The sequence below is a fragment of the Phyllobates terribilis genome, unplaced genomic scaffold (genome assembly GCF_046119375.1).
Source record: "Phyllobates terribilis strain yellow unplaced genomic scaffold, ASM4611937v1 Scaffold_12__6_contigs__length_324123572, whole genome shotgun sequence".
In the NCBI taxonomy this organism is placed as follows: Eukaryota; Metazoa; Chordata; class Amphibia; order Anura; family Dendrobatidae; genus Phyllobates; species Phyllobates terribilis.
In genome coordinates this window covers 245,874,835-245,892,319 of record NW_027362772.1, presented here as the reverse complement: position 1 = coordinate 245,892,319, position 17,485 = coordinate 245,874,835, and positions in this window count along the sequence as shown.

Below are 17,485 nucleotides of genomic sequence, written 5' to 3'. Positions count from 1 at the left end.
TTTTGTGCAAACAACTCCAGAGTTGTGAATTAGTTAACCACCAAAATGAGTGGAAAAAGGCCTGCTGCTGGTGGAAAGGGGAATAGGCATGTTGGGAAGGGGAAAAAAGGTTGTGTCCGTGGGGTAGGTGTTAAAGCAACAGTAACATCTGCAGAAGAAAGACCATCTTCCAGCCAAACTAAAATGTCTACTTCTTTTAGCGGACAATGTGATAAGATCCCTTTCTTACGGCCACGCCAATCGCCACAAATTCCAGATGAGGCACAAAAACAGCAGGTGCTTCAACGGATATCAAGTGCTCCTTTAAGTGGGCTCTCCTCCACATCAACTTCAACATCACAAATACTCCAGTCCTCAAAGGTGTCACCCCAATCGCACTTGCTTCCTCACAGCTCCCAAATCTCCAGCTGCCCGTCTGAGTATGAGGTAGAACAGATGGTTGAGTCTGCAGAGCTGTTTACTCATACTATAGCCTGGGAATCAGAGGTCGACTCCAGCGCTTCTGTGAATCCAGACGAGGAAATGATCTGCACTGATGCCCAGAATCTTTATGAGTCGGATCCAGGACCAGACGCAGAAGGTTCTGACCATAATGTAGACCCTCATTCCCAAACTGTAACTCCTGTTGGTGGAGACAATGAGGAAGACGATGATGAGACTCAAATACCTGATTGGAGCGACAACTTTAGTTTTTTGTCAGGGCAGGAACAGGTTGGCTCTGAGGACGACGGGTGTGATAATGCACAGGGTGATGATGATGAGGTTGGAGATCCCACTTACTGTCAACCCACAGTCAGCCAAGAGATGAGGTCAGCAGAGGAGGTGGAGGAAGATGCTAGTGACGACGAGGTCAGGTTGCGCCTTCCTGGACAGAGACGTAGTACTGGAAGCACGTCAACAACTGCATCCTCAAACACAACTCTGCCTCTCACCACAAGTCGTGGTGGCTCTTCAGGTCGCATGGGTGCTAAGCCTTGCATAGCCTGGGCATTTTTTCAGATCGATAAAGATGACCCAACTCGTGTTATCTGTAACATTTGTCTGCAAAAGCTAAGTAGAGGCCAAAAAATACATAGTTTGAGTACTTCATGCATGAACCGGCACATCGACATGAAGCATAAGTTGCAGTGGGAAGCTCAGTGTGCTACAATGCGGCCTAGCCGGCCGGGCCAACCACCGTCTGCCATATCTTGTGCATCCGCGGCCTCTTCATCCTCTGTGACTGGGGGGACAGCAGTCACACCTGTTTTGGGGCGCAGACCTGCCACCTCTTTACCCGCAACAGCCAGCGTGATTGGCAGGTCATCATTTTCTTTGGAGGTGGTAACACCAGCTGGTGTTGAGCGCTGTCCGACATCGATAGCACCACCTTTGGATCAAGGCAACCTAACATGTCCGCCTGCATCTTCCTCACAGACCGGCAGTTTGCCGGGGACACCCTTATCAACCCCGTCTAAGCACAATAGCCAGCCCTCGGTCCCTCAGATGTGGACAAGTAAAAGACCATTTCCTCCTAGCCATGAGAAAGCTAAGAGGTTGAATTTCACCATCTGCAAGCTCTTGGCTACAGAAATTCTGCCTTTCCGCCTGGTGGACACAGAGGATTTTCGAGACCTTATGTCCGTTGCAGTGCCCCAGTACCAGATGCCCAGTCGGCACTACTTCTCAAAGAAAGGTGTGCCTGCGCTCCACCAGCATGTCGCACACAACATCACCGCTTCTTTGAGAAACTCTGTGTGTGACAGGGTGCATTTCACCACAGACACTTGGATGAGTAGGCAAGGACAGGGGCGTTACATGCCGCTGACTGGGCACTGGATAACTATGGTGACAGCAGGACAAGGGGCTGCTGTCCAAGTCTTGCCGTCCCCACGAGTTGTGCGTCAATCCTCTTTATGTCAAAGTTCCTCCACTGCTTCTGCCTCCTCAACCTCCTCTCGGTCTTCCACCTGCACCCAAAGCCTGTCTGGTCATGCCACAAGCTTTCTGACTGTGCAGAAGGGATCCTGCACACCTCCTTACTATGCTGGCAGTAGGGCTCAACGTCATCAGGCGGTTTTTACTTTGAAATGTCTGGGAAATGTGAGTCACACAGCTGAGGAGTTGTGGTCAGCTCTGGAGAACCAATTTCATGAATGGTTGTCTCCACTGGACCTGAAACCAGGGAAGGCCGTGTGCGACAATGCTGCAAACCTGGGTGCGGCCCTTCGCCGGGGCAATGTCACACACGTGCCTTGTATGGCTCACGTGTTGAACCTGGTTGTCCAGCAATTTTTAGCCCACTATCCCAGACTAGATGGCCTTCTGCAGAGGGCACGGTCGCTGTGTGCTCACTTCCGCCGTTCGCATCCCGCAGCTCAGCGACTTACATCTCTACAGAAGTCGTTGGGCCTGCCACTTCACCGGCTAAAATGCGATGTGCCTACCTGGTGGAATTCAACTCTGCACATGTTGCAGCGACTGTGGCAGCACCGACAAGCCCTGGTGCAATACGTTCTGACGTATAGCCTGGGCCAACGAGATCCAGAGGTGGGGCAAATCACGCTGGAGGAGTGGTCTCAGATCAGGGACCTATGCACCCTTCTGCACAGTTTTGAAATGGCGACGAAGATGTTTAGTGCTGACGACGATGCCATTATCAGCATGACTATTCCGGTGATTTACATGCTGGAGCACATGTTAAACAGAATTCGGAGTCAGGTGGTGGCACAAGAGGAGGTGGAGGAAGTAGAGGAGGAGGAGTTGTATGCGGAAGGGCTAACATCTGCAAGGTCCAGACGGTCGGCAGCAACAAGGCGGCAGGCATGTGAGGGTGGGGGAAATGGTTTTACCAGGGCGCATGGTAGCAGCCAAACTAGTGAGGAAGGTGTAGGAGCCCAGGAAGAAGTGGAGGACGAACTGATGGAAGACTCATCAGATGAGGGAGACCTTGATCACATTTCTGTTGTGCGAGGTTGGGGGGAGAGGACAGAGGAAGGAAGCATGATTGTTACCTCGCCACCAACACAACAGGGACTTGGTGCTCCTGGATGCGCAACACACATGAGTGCCTTCTTGCTGCACTACCTGCAACATGACCCTCGAATTGTGAGAATTAGAAATAATCCTGACTACTGGGTTGCCACACTGTTAGATCCCCGGTACAAAAGTAAATTTGCCGAAATTATTCCTGCCATAGAAAGGGATGCACGCATGCAGGAGTATCAGCAGAAACTGTTGCAGAATCTTACATGTGCTTTTCCACAAAACACCAGTGGTGCACGTAGTGAATCTCACAGTTCCAACTTGCCAACCGTGGGACCGTCAAGTGTTCAGCACTCAAACCGTAACAGAACCACAGTATCTGCTGGTAACATCAATTTTGCGGAATCATTTCACCACTTTTTTAGCCCATCCTTTGCAAGGTCACAGGAGACAAGAAGTCTGACACATAGTCAACGCCTAGAGACGATGATACAGGAGTATCTCCAAGTAAACATTGAAGCCATGACTGTGTCACTGGACCCTTGCTCTTTTTGGGCTTCCAATCTGGATAAATGGCCGGAGCTAGCCACTTACGCCTTGGAGATCTTGTCATGCCCCGCAGCCAGCGTTCTGTCTGAACGTGTGTTCAGCGCTGCTGGTGGTTTGCTGACAGATAAGCGCACGCGGCTCTCCACTGATAATGTAGACAGACTCACGTTCATAAAGATGAACAAATCATGGATCCGAAACGACTTTTCTACCCCTGTGTCATCCTGGGGAGAGTAAAAGCTTGATGATTGGTTAAAATCACCCTACCAACCGTTTTAAGCTTTCAAATTACTAATCATGTTTATCTGTATCTTGGCTGGAAAATAATTTGGGCTTTGTAGCAGTGTGCAGCACTGATTCTATTAGGACATCTATAATAAGCTCCACCAGATTTAAAATTACTAATCATGTTTATCTGTATCTTGGCTGGAAAATAATTTGGGCTTTGTAGCAGTGTGCAGCACTGATCCTATTAGGCCATCTATACTAAGCTCCACCAGATTTAAAATTAATAATAATTTTTAGCTGCATCTAGCCCAGAAAATAATTTTGGGGCTCCGAGATGCGCAAGACACATAAGTGCCTTCTTGCTGCACTACCTGCAACATGACCCTCATATTGTCAGAATTCGAAGTAATCATGACTACTGGGTTGCCACACTCTTAAATCCCCCAAACTTTTCGATCAACCTTTTCATTTTAATAAAGACCAAAAAAATGGTCATTTTTGAAATTATAAGCATTAGCAGGTTATTAGAAACTGAAATCAAACAGTTTTCAACTCAAAACTTTATTCTAGGTGATGTTACATTTTCACATAGGACCCCTTGTTCGAAAGGGGCTTCTGAACTCTCTCGTCCATTGAATTTGTCAGGTTTTGGATGGTTTCTGCTTCAATTGTTTTGCATGAGGACAGAATACCCTCCCAGAGGTGTTGCTTAGATGTGAACTGCCTCCTGCCATCATAGACACTCCTTTTGATGATGCTCCAGAGGTTCTGAATGGGGTAGAGGTCAGGGGAGCATGGGGGTCACACCATAAATTTGTCCCCTTTTATGCCCATATCAGCCAGAGATGCAGATGTTTTATGTGCAGCATGAGATGGTGCATTATCATGCAAAAAAATGATCTTGCTGTGAAATACACGGTTCTTCTTCTTGAACCATGGCAGGAAGTGCTGTTTGAGAAAATCCACATACATTATGGAGTTCATCTTTAGCGCCTTCAGGGATCCTAAAGGGGCCGACAATCTCTCTCCCCATGATTCCAGCCCAAAACATTACTCCACCTCCTCCTTGTTGGCGCTGTAGCCGTGTTTGCGTGGCGTGTCCATCAACCAGCCATACTCCACTCCATCCATCTGGACCATCGAGCGCTGCACGGCACTCATCCGTGAACAAAACAGTTTTGAAATCAGTCTTCATGTAATGTTTAGCCCACTGGAGCCGTTTCTGCTTGTGTGAAGTGGATAGAGGAGGTCGACAGGATGGCGTATGCACAGCTGCAAACCTCTGAAGGACCCTGCATCTTGTTGTTCGGGGGACGTTGGAGGCACCAGCAGCTTCAAAAACTTGTCTGCTGCTATGACAAGGCTTTATTGCCGCTGCTCTTTCAACCTGACGTAATTGCCTGTAGGAAAGAGTCCTCAATTTGCCCTTATCAGCACGCACACATGTGTACTGTGAATCAGCTACATACTTCTTGATTGCCAAGACACTTCATCCTGATCATCGCACAATGTTGATTGTAGTCATGCCTTGACCTAAACACTCCACAATTTGTTGCTTCTCAGCAGCCGACACATCCTTTTTCTTTCCCATTTTGGCAGAAAATGTAGGCTGCTTAATAATGTGAGACAGCCTTCTTAAGTAGTCTTGCCTTTCATTGGACACACCTGCCAAACTAATTAGCACAGGTGTCTGCAATTGCTTACAGTGATATAAAGAGCCCTGACACACATCACCATCAATGAGTTTAACTGACAAACAAACAAATTCTTCCCTTATCACTCCTAAACACTTTTTGCATAATAATTTGGAACACAGTGTACATGTGCTTTTCCACAAAACACCAGTGGTTCACGTAGTGAATCTTACAGTTCTAACTTGCCAACCGTGGTCTGTATGGAGTTGTTCAATAAAGGGCCCAAAATTAAGATAACATAGATGGGAGAGGTCTCTATGAATAGGAATTCCTAAGTATTTGATACCCTGTGAGGGCCAGGCAAAGGGAAAGTTGGACTGGATGGAATCGTATATGGATTTGGGGAGGGAGACATCGAGGGCCTCAGACTTCGCTGCATTGATTTTAAAATTTGACCATGTAACAAAGTGATCTATTTCAGCCATAACAGCATGGATGGATATATGTGATTGAGTGATATATACTAGGACATCATCAGCAAATAGAGAGCACTTGTACTCGGTGCCTCCCACCTCAATCCACCTAACATTGGGGTTATGGCGAATTGATGAGAGCAGGTGCTCCGTCACTAGGATGTATAAGAGAGGGGACAGAGGACATCCCTGCCTTGTCCCATTGGTGATTGTGAAAGGTGATGAAAATGTTCTGATGCACCCCCTGGGCCTTGGGACACCCGGAGCCGGACCCTTTTTGGTGGATGCTGGTGGTTGTAGTCTTCGTGGCGGCGACCCTGTTCCGTGGCTCAGGGTGGTCAAACCAGTGGCGGAACTATTTATGTGGTTTTGATGTTTAAATGTCCGACTACGCCACCCGTGGATTGCGGTCAGAGTGAACCGCCGCTGCAGGGCAGACCGCTGAGGCTGGTGTTGTGGGTGCAGCAGAGCGTAGCATAACTTCCCACGGGAGGAGTATAGCCTCAGGGCAGTGTATGCGGAGGATGGGGGTGATGGTGCAGGGCAGCAGCAGTAACGACACGGAGTCAGTGATGCAGTCCAGGGCCTTTACTCACAGTTCTTATTATCCAGACCACGTCTGCAGGTAACAGCTGCCCACGTCGTACTGTGCTCACCAGGTGAGGGGCTCAGACAACTCCCAGATAACCTTGGAGCGCTTCACAGGACCCCCTTTGTGTGTCCTTTGTCTGGCCTTTCTTACCAACCCTTCTGTCCGGCTGCCTCGGGCCTCCTCTTGGTAAACTTGGCGCCAGTTTCCCTGACCCTATGTGGTGCCTTCCTAGCGGGTGTAGCGAGGGGCTGCGCCACATAAAATGTCAGAGCCTCCGGTTTCTAGCTGAGGGTCGTTTCCTGCCTCCACTAGTTTCGGGGACCGGTCTCCCCCTTTGGCCTGACCCCTCCACGCAGGTGGATTCGGGCGTGCGGTGGCGACTCGCCCGTCCGCACCCCTGGGATCCCTTCATTCCTCGTTCCTGGAGCCTTCTCCGCTCCTCTTCCTTCCTTCTCCCTCTTCCAGGCTTGGGCCTCTGTTACTAGGCCCGCCTCCGGAGCAGAGCTCTTGCAGAGCCCCTGCTCCCTGCCACTTCTGCTCAGACTTCTCTGCACTGAACTAAGATGGTGCCCACCTTTTATACTCCCTTCTCAATGCACCCAGGAACTGCTTCCTCCCTGCTCCTGCACTACAGGGTTCCCCTTCCTCAGTGTTCCCTCCCCCCACTCCAGCCAGTGACAGGGACTGTCATGCCCATCTCAGAGGCATATTGGTCGCCCTGCCCCACGGCAATGAGGTGTAATGCATGCAGGTGTCGGGTCCTGATCCACACTCCATCCTTACCTGAGAGTGAGATATCACACCTCTGGGTGAGGTGCAATACCTCTGTAGCAACCGAGCCCTCAGGGTGCTACAGTTCCATTTATCTTCAGCCTAGGTGACGTATTGTGATACAGGGCCGTGATTTTGGCTATAAAAGGGTCCCCTAGACCCCTACCCCAAGCTTTTTAAGAGAATCATATATGGCGTGCCAGGAGACTCTATGGAATGCTTTCTCAGCATCCAACGAGAGTATCTAATTACAAATTTTTAACTGCATCTAGCCCAGGAAATACTTTGTGCCTAGTAGCAGTGTCTGCTAGTCAGCGGATTATCCCGGCTGTTAAGCAAGCTACACCACCTGTAGTTTGGACACTTAATTTTTTCAAAGGAAATGCTTCGGGACCACGGGATACTCAGTGAAGAGCATCAGGAGGCACCCCAAGGCATAGGGGCTGGGACTGGCAGTAGGATGCCTTGCGGTGGACAGCCGAGCTCGATCCTTATAAAAGCTTTTTAACTGCAGCAGCTTTAGTGGACGCTACTGGAGCTGGAATTACGCGGCTGCTGGCATGAGACTTGCCCTCCAATAGATCCTTGTAAATGGATTTAAAGTGTATTCATTCAAATTAGAGAGACAATTTAAATTAAAAAGCTTAGAGCTGCCTCCACTACAGGGGGGCTCGCTCGACCCACCAGCGGACAGGCACCAGTATTGGGAGAGGGGGGCTGGCCGTCAGGGTTCACCGCGGCTCTGGCACAAACCCGGCGACACGGAGGTGGCACGGGCAGGAGCGGACTGAACGTGTCGGCTTCTCACTTTTTGGATTTTAGAAGGGCATGACATGCCTATATTTGTGTCTCCCCCTCCTTTTACTCCTCCACCTCTTTTCTTTTCGCATGACTATATGTACTTGTCACTTTTCCATGTGTTAGTTGTGTCTTCTGAGCAGTTTGTCAGCTTTTGGACACCTTTGAAGGTGTTTTCTATGTGTTTCTTTGTGTTTTTGTTTGCCTGCCATTGGTTTTAACGGTGTTCGAAGGTGTTCGACGAACAGTTCGACGAACAGTTCGGCGAACACACGGGTGTTCGACGAACCGAACCGAACTCGAACACTACGGGGGTGGCTCAACACTATTACTGACCTTTTCCTGATGACTATACAGTTAGGCTGTGATCTTTGTCAACTGACTGCTGTTCCTGTTGTAATGTAACCCCCTAGCTCAGTAACGCAGCATTATTGTGTAACAAACAATCTCAGTATAACAGTAACGTTGTTTGCCTCTGCATTGATGTGTTAACCCCAAGATGTGTAACCATCAAGATGTGTGATTCTATCGAATGTGTAACCATCAAGTTTGTGCTCTTATTGAGAAACTGTAACCATAATGACCTCACACTTTCCCATATACCAGAAAACCACTGTCTTGAAGTAACCCTAGAGTCTGCCCTGCCCTTCAAACCGCAAATCCAAGTGCCTACCAATTCTTGCCGCTTATAACTCAAAAATATTTCTAGAAGCCATCCTTTCCTCAACTCTGAACTTAATAAAATGTTAGTGCATGCCGTCATCAGCTCCCGCCTCAGCTACTGCAATATCCTCCTCTGTGGCCTCCCTGCTAACAGTCTCGCACTAGTGATGAGCGAATTTGCTCGACAAATGTTCTAATGTTTCAAATTTGCCATGAATATGGCACATTCTGATTCATAATCGGAAAGGCAAGCAAAATTTCTTAAAAACGGAAATTGTTCGACGAATAAGCGCGGGAACGTGAATACGGGGCAACTACAGCGTTTTAAACAGTTTTGGTAGCATAGTACAAGTGTATGTTGAGCGGGGAGACGTGGTAGCTGAGTGTGGGGACTGTGGAGAGCTCAGAACAGGTCAGATCAGCGGCACGCTTTTTTTTTTTTCGGTAGGTGGTAACTTTAAGTCAGGAAAGCGCGGCCAGCCAAGCAGAGCGCAGGAAGCATCTACACTGTCCAGACAAAAGGGCTTGTGCAATTGGCTGCTGAAATCACATGTCCTCCCTATATAAAAACCAGCCATGTTCCCTCAGCGCCATTTTATGCATTTCACTGAAGGAGATAGACGCTGCTGAGTTTGCTCTGTCCTGTGTAATGAGAGATATTAGCTAGATAGATGGGCGCTTGTGTGGAAGTCAGATAGTGTAGATAATTTTTGGCCTGTGTACCTGTGCAATCGATGGTGCAGCACATTTTTTGTTTTCTTGTGCAAATACTGAGATTCATACTAAAAGAGAGGGCCCATGCCATACAATAATGTTGTGCACCTCTGTTATTGAACTCCATGCATGAGTATACCTTCAATCTATTCTTGCACTTGCTAATGTGATCAAGCAAGCAAGCAAGTGCAGCCCACCTTTTAATTTTGTGGGGTTGAAATTCTGCTCTATGCGGAGTCTGCAGAGCTTCTGATTGCAGAGCACAAAAAAACTTTTTTTCTGTTGCTAATGTGATAGTGCAAGCTGTGTTAGCCCAGTTTTAATTTTTTGTCTGGGTGAAATGCAGCTGTACGCACAGTAAAAAAATCTATTTTTTGGTTGGCAGGCCACAAAAGTTTTTTTAGTGTGGCAAATTTGATCCAGTCTGCTAAAAGCCAGATACTAATTTAGTGGCGTTGAACTTCACCTGGTTTCAGAGAAAAAAAAAATACATTTTTTCTCTTGCTAGGCACAGTCGAAAAAATATTTTTTTGTGTGACAAACGTGATACACTGTGCTATAAACCAGCTACTACGTCAGTGGCGGTCAAATTCAGCTGTACGCACAGTGAAATATATATTTTTTTGGTTGACAGGCAGAGTCCACAAAAGTTTTGTTTGTGTCGCAAATGTGATCCAGTCTGCTAAAAGCCAGATACTATTTTAGTGGCTTTGAACTTCACCTGGTTTCAGAGTAAAAAATTATTTGATACAGGAGTCTAGAACTGAGTTTGAAATATTTTGGGGCATATATTCTATGTCATACTGGGCTCATCCACAGTAAAAAAAAAAAAATTCTTCTGTTCCTAATTAGAGATGAGCGAACATTTCAATGTTCAGTTCAGGAAAGTTCGATGAACAAATAGACATTCACCGAATTTTTTCGTTGAATATTCGACGAACATTCCCGAACACTATAGGAGTCAATGGGTGGACCAAAAAAAATGCATATACAACACCTACAAATGGGGCCAAAAGCTGTCAAAACACATCAAATTAGGTGTAGACACAAGTAAGTGCGATAAATTGACCCAGAGTACAAGTACTATAATTATTATTACTATGACAGCCACATTTATTCCGTGGCGCTTTACATGTCAAAAGGGGTCACTGACTGGTGCAAGAGGAGAGAGGACCCTGCCTGCAAACAATCTGCAAGGGAAGGGGGAGGATACAGTAGGTCAGGGTACAGCTGGTCGTGCAGCGGTATGTTGGAGCGAGGGTTACCGCAGATTGTATGCTTGTCACAAGAAGTGGGTCTTCAGCTTCCTTTTCAAGGTTTCCACGGTAGGCGACAGCCTGATGTGTTGGGGTACAGAGTTACACAGTAGTGGAGATGCACCGGACAAATCTTGTATGCGATTGTGACAAGAAGAGATAAGAGGGAAGTAGAGAAGGAGATCTTGGAATGATGGGAGGTTGCGTGCAGGTAACTAGTACAGGGAGACTAGGTCACACATGTATGGAGGAAACAGTTTTTCAATGGCTTGGTATGCCAAAGTTAGGCTTTTCAACTGGAGAGTCTGGGCAACAGGGAGCCCGCGCAGGGATTAACAGAGGGGAGAAGCCTGGGAATAGCAGGGTGACAGGTGGATTAATCGGCCAGCACACTTTAGGATAGATTGGAGGGGTGCGAGAGTGGCAGAAGGGAGGCCACAGAGCAGATCCCCGAGATTCTTTGGAGTTGGAGTTAGCAGCAAGTGGAAAGGGCTTGGATCTGACATTTGAAGGACACATCAGAGTCAAGCTTGTGGAACTGTGGAGAGTGGGCAGCCATTCGCTTTGATGGATAGTTCAGTTGGGGGGGGGTGAATTAGATGGTGGAAAGATGATGCATTCCATTTTATACATGTTAACTTTTACAAATCTAGCAGAGAAGAAAGGTGAAATACAGGACACACCTTGTGGGATTCTGGTTAGTTAGGAGGTGATATCAGGTCCAGAGAGGTAAATCTATGAGTTATCAGCATAGAGATGATACTGAAAGCCATGAGACCATTAACTGTCCCAGTCCGAAGGTGTAGATGGAGAAGAGCCTGTGTCCCAGAACATTAACCGTGCCCTCCCCAGTGCACTTACTGGGAAAGACCGCCTAACCACAAACACGTGGACAAGTGAATGTGGCCTGTGACGGTACGGAGCCAGTCCACAGTGAAAAATCAGCCACAAAGTGTCGGGGAATCTTCCCACAGACTTTTCTTAGCCAGGGCTGCTTCTTGGCAGGGTTGGATGGGCCCACCAGAGAAACGGAGAATCCCCCGGTGGGCCCTGGCTTCTCCATCAGGAGAGTTCATAGGGCAAACCTTGCAGGTTGTGATGATGATGAGGCCATCCATCTCCTTAGTTTTTTGTTACTTGGAATGCAAGCGCAAGTATGCAGCCAGCCACCCACCCACAGGCCGCAATAGTAAACTGCCACATTTCTGGGCTGCTGCTTGCACTTGAAATGTTGCCTTTTAGGCTCATATAGGCGGAAGTTTTTCACGACCTCATGGCGGCGCCGGGCCTCCATACTCTTTCCCCAGCCGCCACTATTTCTCCTGCTGTCGTCCCCGCGTTCCACAGGCACGGGACCCAGAACATTACCCGTGCCCCCCCCCCTCTCAGTGTACTGACTGGGAAGGACCGCCTAACTACAAACACGTGGACAAGTGAATGTGGCCAGGGATGGTACGGAGCCAGTCCATAGCTTGTCGGTGAGAGTTGTATTTCACCACAGACATATTCTTTAGCTCGGTGAAAGGACTTGGAAATCCGTATCTAATCCAGCTGTCATTTCTCCCAGGAAGTCCTCTAATGCATCTTCTTGCATAAGCAATGGCAGCCCTTCCAACATCAGCTCACACTTCTTGCTGGTGCTTAGCCACAGACAAAGATATTTCTTTACGCCTTGAATTTAATCACTACAGAGTTGGACAATGGCCTGATCTGCAATGCGTTTTGAGAACTAACATGCATAAGCAAAGTCATGGTTTAGGCCTCTGAATGTCATTAAGTAAAACTCATACAGCTTTCCCACAGACTGAAAGAGGGGTATCAAGACTTCCAAGACAGACAAGACTTCCCTGTCCTCTCCAAGAGGACGACTGTCCATGTTCTCCTCCTCATCCTCCTCCTCATTATTATACAATCCGCATTGAGATGAGATGAGGCTGGGCTGCATAGTTCCTTGCTCTGCCTGCAATGCCTCCTCTTTAACTGTGAGCAGTGAGCGTTTCAGTAGACAGAGAAGCGGGATGGTGATGCTAGTTATGGCGTCATCGTCACTCACCATCTTGGTGGAGTCCTTAAAGTTTTGGAGGATGGCACAGACATCCATGCCCACTCATCAGCTCTTATGTGTGGAGGCTGACCTGTGTGCCGATGGGCGTGTTGAAACTGGTTCTCAACTAATCCTTCCCAACATCTGCAATGTTGATTTCCAACATGTCGTGTCATTGCACAATAGTCGGTGACCTGGAAGCTGCAAATGCTGCAGAAGCACTGCCAGGGTGGCAGAAGCTATAACTGACTTTCTCAAATGGACACACACGCGTTGTACTTTGACATGCAGCTGTGGCAGATCTGGGTAGGTTTGGAGAAATTGCTGAACGAATAAGTTGAGCATAGTTAGTGCTTTCTCATTACTAAAGTGTAACCCTGTATGGAGAACAATATCAGCACCGAAAAATTGAAAGATGAAATATAGCCTGCTTTATACACCATGGTACTAAAAAACCAATTTCGATTCTATCTTGTGTACCCCTGTGACAAAAATATCTGCACCAAAGAATTAATTTCACTAGAGTAGTGTTACGGATCTGGGTGGTGGAACCTCTGTGCTGCGGTGCAAGGAGGGATCAGAGGGGCGTAACTAGGTATCAACTCCGACCGACCAAGACCGTATGGCAGCTCAATTGACTCCGTGACCAGAGAAGGACCGAGCAGAGGGACCAGGTGCTACTCTGGGGACCGACCTTGTATGAGAGCAGGTGACTCCCAAGGGTCAGAAGGTAGGGACTGACCGGTGCAGCTGAGGCAGGCTGATAGGTGATCCGGGCAGACGGACTAGCAGACATGTCAGGTACCAGGCAGGAGCCTCCAGGTAGGTGGGCTGGTGGGCACGGCAGGTAACAGGCAGGTGCTTCTAGGTAAGAGGGCTGGCAGGCATGGCAGGTAACAGGCAGGAGCCTCTCGGTAGGCTGGCTGGTAGGCACGGCAGGTAACAGGCAGGTGCTTCTAGGTAAGCGAGCTGGCAGGCACGGAAGGTAACAGGCAGGAGCTTCCAGGTAGGCTGGCTGGTAGGCACGGCAGGTAACAGGCAGGAGCCTCCAGGTAGGCTGGCTGGTAGGCACGGCAGGTAACAGTCAGGTGCTTACAGGTAAGCAGGCGGACAGAGCCCATAGACAGACTGGCGGACTGGACTGTAGACAGACTGTCGGGCTGGAGAGTAGACAAGCAGGCAGACTGGACTAGTAGTCAGGCTGGCGGGCAGGACTTGTAGTCAGGCTAGCGGACTGGACTTGTAGTCAGGCTGGTGGGCTGGACTTGTAGTCAGGCTGGCGGGCAGGACTTGTAGTCTGGCTGAAGGGCTGGACTTGTAGTCAGGCTAGCAGCGGGACCTGAGGGCTGAAGCAGAGTATCAAACACAAAGCTACAACCTTGCACGGGCACCTCCAAATTGGAGGAGGTGCCTTTTATAGGGGATGTCCTCCTGCCATTGGCCAGGGACTTTTTAGGATGGCGCGCGCGGCCCCTTTAAGAGGGAGGGAGTGCGCGCCCTAAGCACAGAGCTGGGGAAGCTGCGTGCACCAGCAGCAGCTGCAGGGAGGCCAGAAGACGCCGGAGCAGGACCACGGCGGTAAGGGGGATGGTGTCTCTGCTGGGCAGGGGGCAGAGACACCGATGCTACAGTAGCCCCCCTTTATGCCCTCTCTTTTTCAGGCCAGCAATAATTTTTTAAAGAGAAGCGGGGCGTGAATGTTCTCCCTGGGTTCCCAAGATCTCACCTCTGGGCCAAACCCCTTCCAATCCACCAGAAAAAAGGTTTTTCCTCTTACCCTCTTGGAGGCCAGAATGTTCTCTACCTCATAGACGTCCTCAGCGGAGACCGGAGCTGGGGAGGTACCTGGATTGTCGCAAAAAAAAATTAAGCACAACTGGTTTGAGGAGAGGAGGGAAGGAGTTGAAGGAGTTGGGAATCCGTAAGGTGGCCGGGAGTTTTAACTTGTAGGCTACTGGGTTGATTTGCTTGAAGACTTCAAATGGGCCGATGAACCGTGGACCCAACTTATAGGAGGGTATTTTGACACGAACATGTTTGGAGGAGAGCCAAACCTAGTCTCCCGGACGGAATTGAGGTGGATCCAGACGTCTCTTATCAGCATGCTTCTTCATCCGCTCGGAGGATTGAAGAAGTGCGGATCTAGTGTCCTCTTAAATAGTGGAAAATTCGCTGACCAGAGACTCCTCAGCAGGGTTGTCCACTGAAGCGGAAACGAGAAACTGGGGATGTTGACCGTAGACCACAAAGAACGGGGACTTGGAAGAAGATTCGCTCTCATGGTTGTTGTAGGAGAACTCGGCCCATGGTAGGAGCTCCACCCAATTGGTATGATGAGCGTTGACGAAGTGCCGGAGGTAGCTGGTAAGGATCTGGTTGATACGCTCCACTTGGCCATTGGACAGCGGATGGTAAGCGGAGGAGAAATCTAGGGTGACATCCAGCATCTTACACGTAGCTCTCCAGAAGCGCAAAGTGAACTGGACCCCTCGATCAGACACAATGTGGAGGGGTAGGCTGTGGAGACAAAAGATGTGAAGGATGAAATCCTTAGCCAGCACGGATGCAGACGGGAGACCAGGCAGAGGGATGAAGTGAGCCATTTTAAAAAAACGATCAGCGACCACCCAAATGACCGTACAACCGGCAGAAACAGGGAGATCCGTAATCAAGTCCATAACAATGTGTTGCCACGGGGCAGCAGGTACGGGAAGAGGCAGGAGACGGTGGGCAGGAAGATGTCTGGGAACCCTGTTGCGGGCACAGGACTAACAGGCCGTGATGAAGTCTACCACATCCTGGCGCAGGGTAGGCCACCAGTAAGGCCGGGTAATGAGCAGGAAGGTCTACTTCTAGCCAGCATGGTCGGCTAGTTTAGATGAATGACCCCAGTGAAGAACCTTCTTACGATCCAGAACCGCTACAAACGTCTTACCGGGTGGGAGACGAGACAGATCCAAGGGGGCCACATTCATCACTTTGGAGGAATCGATGATATGCATAGGCTCCTCCTCTTGATCGGAAGACAGGAAGGATCAGAACAAGGCATCTGCCTTAACGTTCTTACCTGCCGGGCGGTAATGTAGGGTAAAGTTAAAGTGGGCGAAGAACAAAGACCACCGGGCCTGACGCGGATTGAGTCTTTGGGCGTTCTGAAGATCGGCCAAGTTTTTGTGGTCAGTATAGATGACCACCGGGTGCAGAGTCCCCTCGAGCAGGTAACGCCACTCCTCCAGCGCCAATTTGATGGCTAGCAGTTCTCGGTCTCCTATGGAGTAGTTGTGCTCAGACGAGGAGAAGAGCTTGGAGAAGAAGACACAGGTTACCATTCTCCCGGATGGAGATTTCTGGGTGAGCACCGCTCCGGCTCCGGAAGAGGAAGCATCAACCTCCAGAAAGAATTGTTTGTTGTTATCCGGACGGTGCAGCACAGGGGTAGAAGAGAAGGCTTGTTTTAAACAGAGGAAGGCCTCCTCCGCTTTGGACGGCCATTCTTTAGGATTTGCTCCCTTTTGGGTGAGCGCAGAGATGGGAGCAGTCCGAGGAGAGAAATGTGGGATGAAGAGACGGTAATAGTTGGCGAAACCCAGGAATCGCTGAATCGCCTTCAACCCCTCCGGACGAGGCCACTTTAAGACGGCAGAGACCTTCTCGGGGTCCATCCGTAGACCTGTCTTAGAAATGATATAGCCCAGGAACGGAAGAGAGGACTGCTCGAAGAGGCATTTCTCAAATTTTGCAAATAGGTGATTCTGCCTGAGCCTAAGCAGGACCTGACGAACATCCCTCCGATGAAAGGGGAAATCCGGAGAGAAGACCAAGATGTCGTCCAGGTACACCACCACGCAAGAATATAAGAGGTCACGGAAGATGTCATTAACTAATTCTTGGAAGACGGCGGGAGCATTACAGAGACCGAAGGGCATCACACGGTATTCATAGTGACTGTCCCGGGTATTGAATGCCGTCTTCCACTCGTTTCCTTGGTAGATCCGGACCAGGTTATACGCCTCACGAAGATCGAGCTTTGTGAAGATCTTCTAACCTTTAAGGCGGTCGAACAGCTCAGAGATGACCGGCAGGGGGTATTTGTTTTTGACAGTGATTTGATTGAGTCCTCTGTAATCAATACATGGATGTAGTGAACGTTCTTTCTTTTTAACGAAGAAGAATCCGGCTCCAGCCGGGGAGGAGGATTTCTGGATGAATCCCCTAGCCAGATTTTCTTCGATGTACTCCGACATGGCCCGGGTTTCGGCCAACGACAACGGGTAGATACGCCCACGGGGTGTAGTGGCACCGGGTATCAGGTCAATAGGGCAATCATATGGCCTATGGGGAGGCAGAGTCTCTGCCTCCTTCTTGTCGAAGACATCAGCATAGGACCAGTAGGGTGCCGGTAGACTGGGTAAATTAGTCGGAGTAGATGGGGGTCGAGCCGGGCGAACTGGAACCAGGCAGGTCTCATGGCATTCCTGCCCCAACGGAGCACTTCACTGGATTGCCAATTCAGAACGGGTTCATGTTTCTGTAGCCAAGGTAGACCAAGCAAAAGGGGGGGAGAGAGTCCGGAAAGCACATGGAAGGAAATCCTCTCTGAGTGCAGCATTCCCACCTGCAGGGTTACGGGCTCCGTGACGAGCAAGATGGTCACCGGAAGGAGTCTTCCATCCATGGAAGCAACTGCCAATGGTTCGGCCAGAGATTTGGTAGGAATCTGATACTTCTCTACAAGGGACTGGGATATGAGATTCCCAGCTGCTCCGGAATCCAGATGTGCGGTTTCAAAGAAGCAGTTC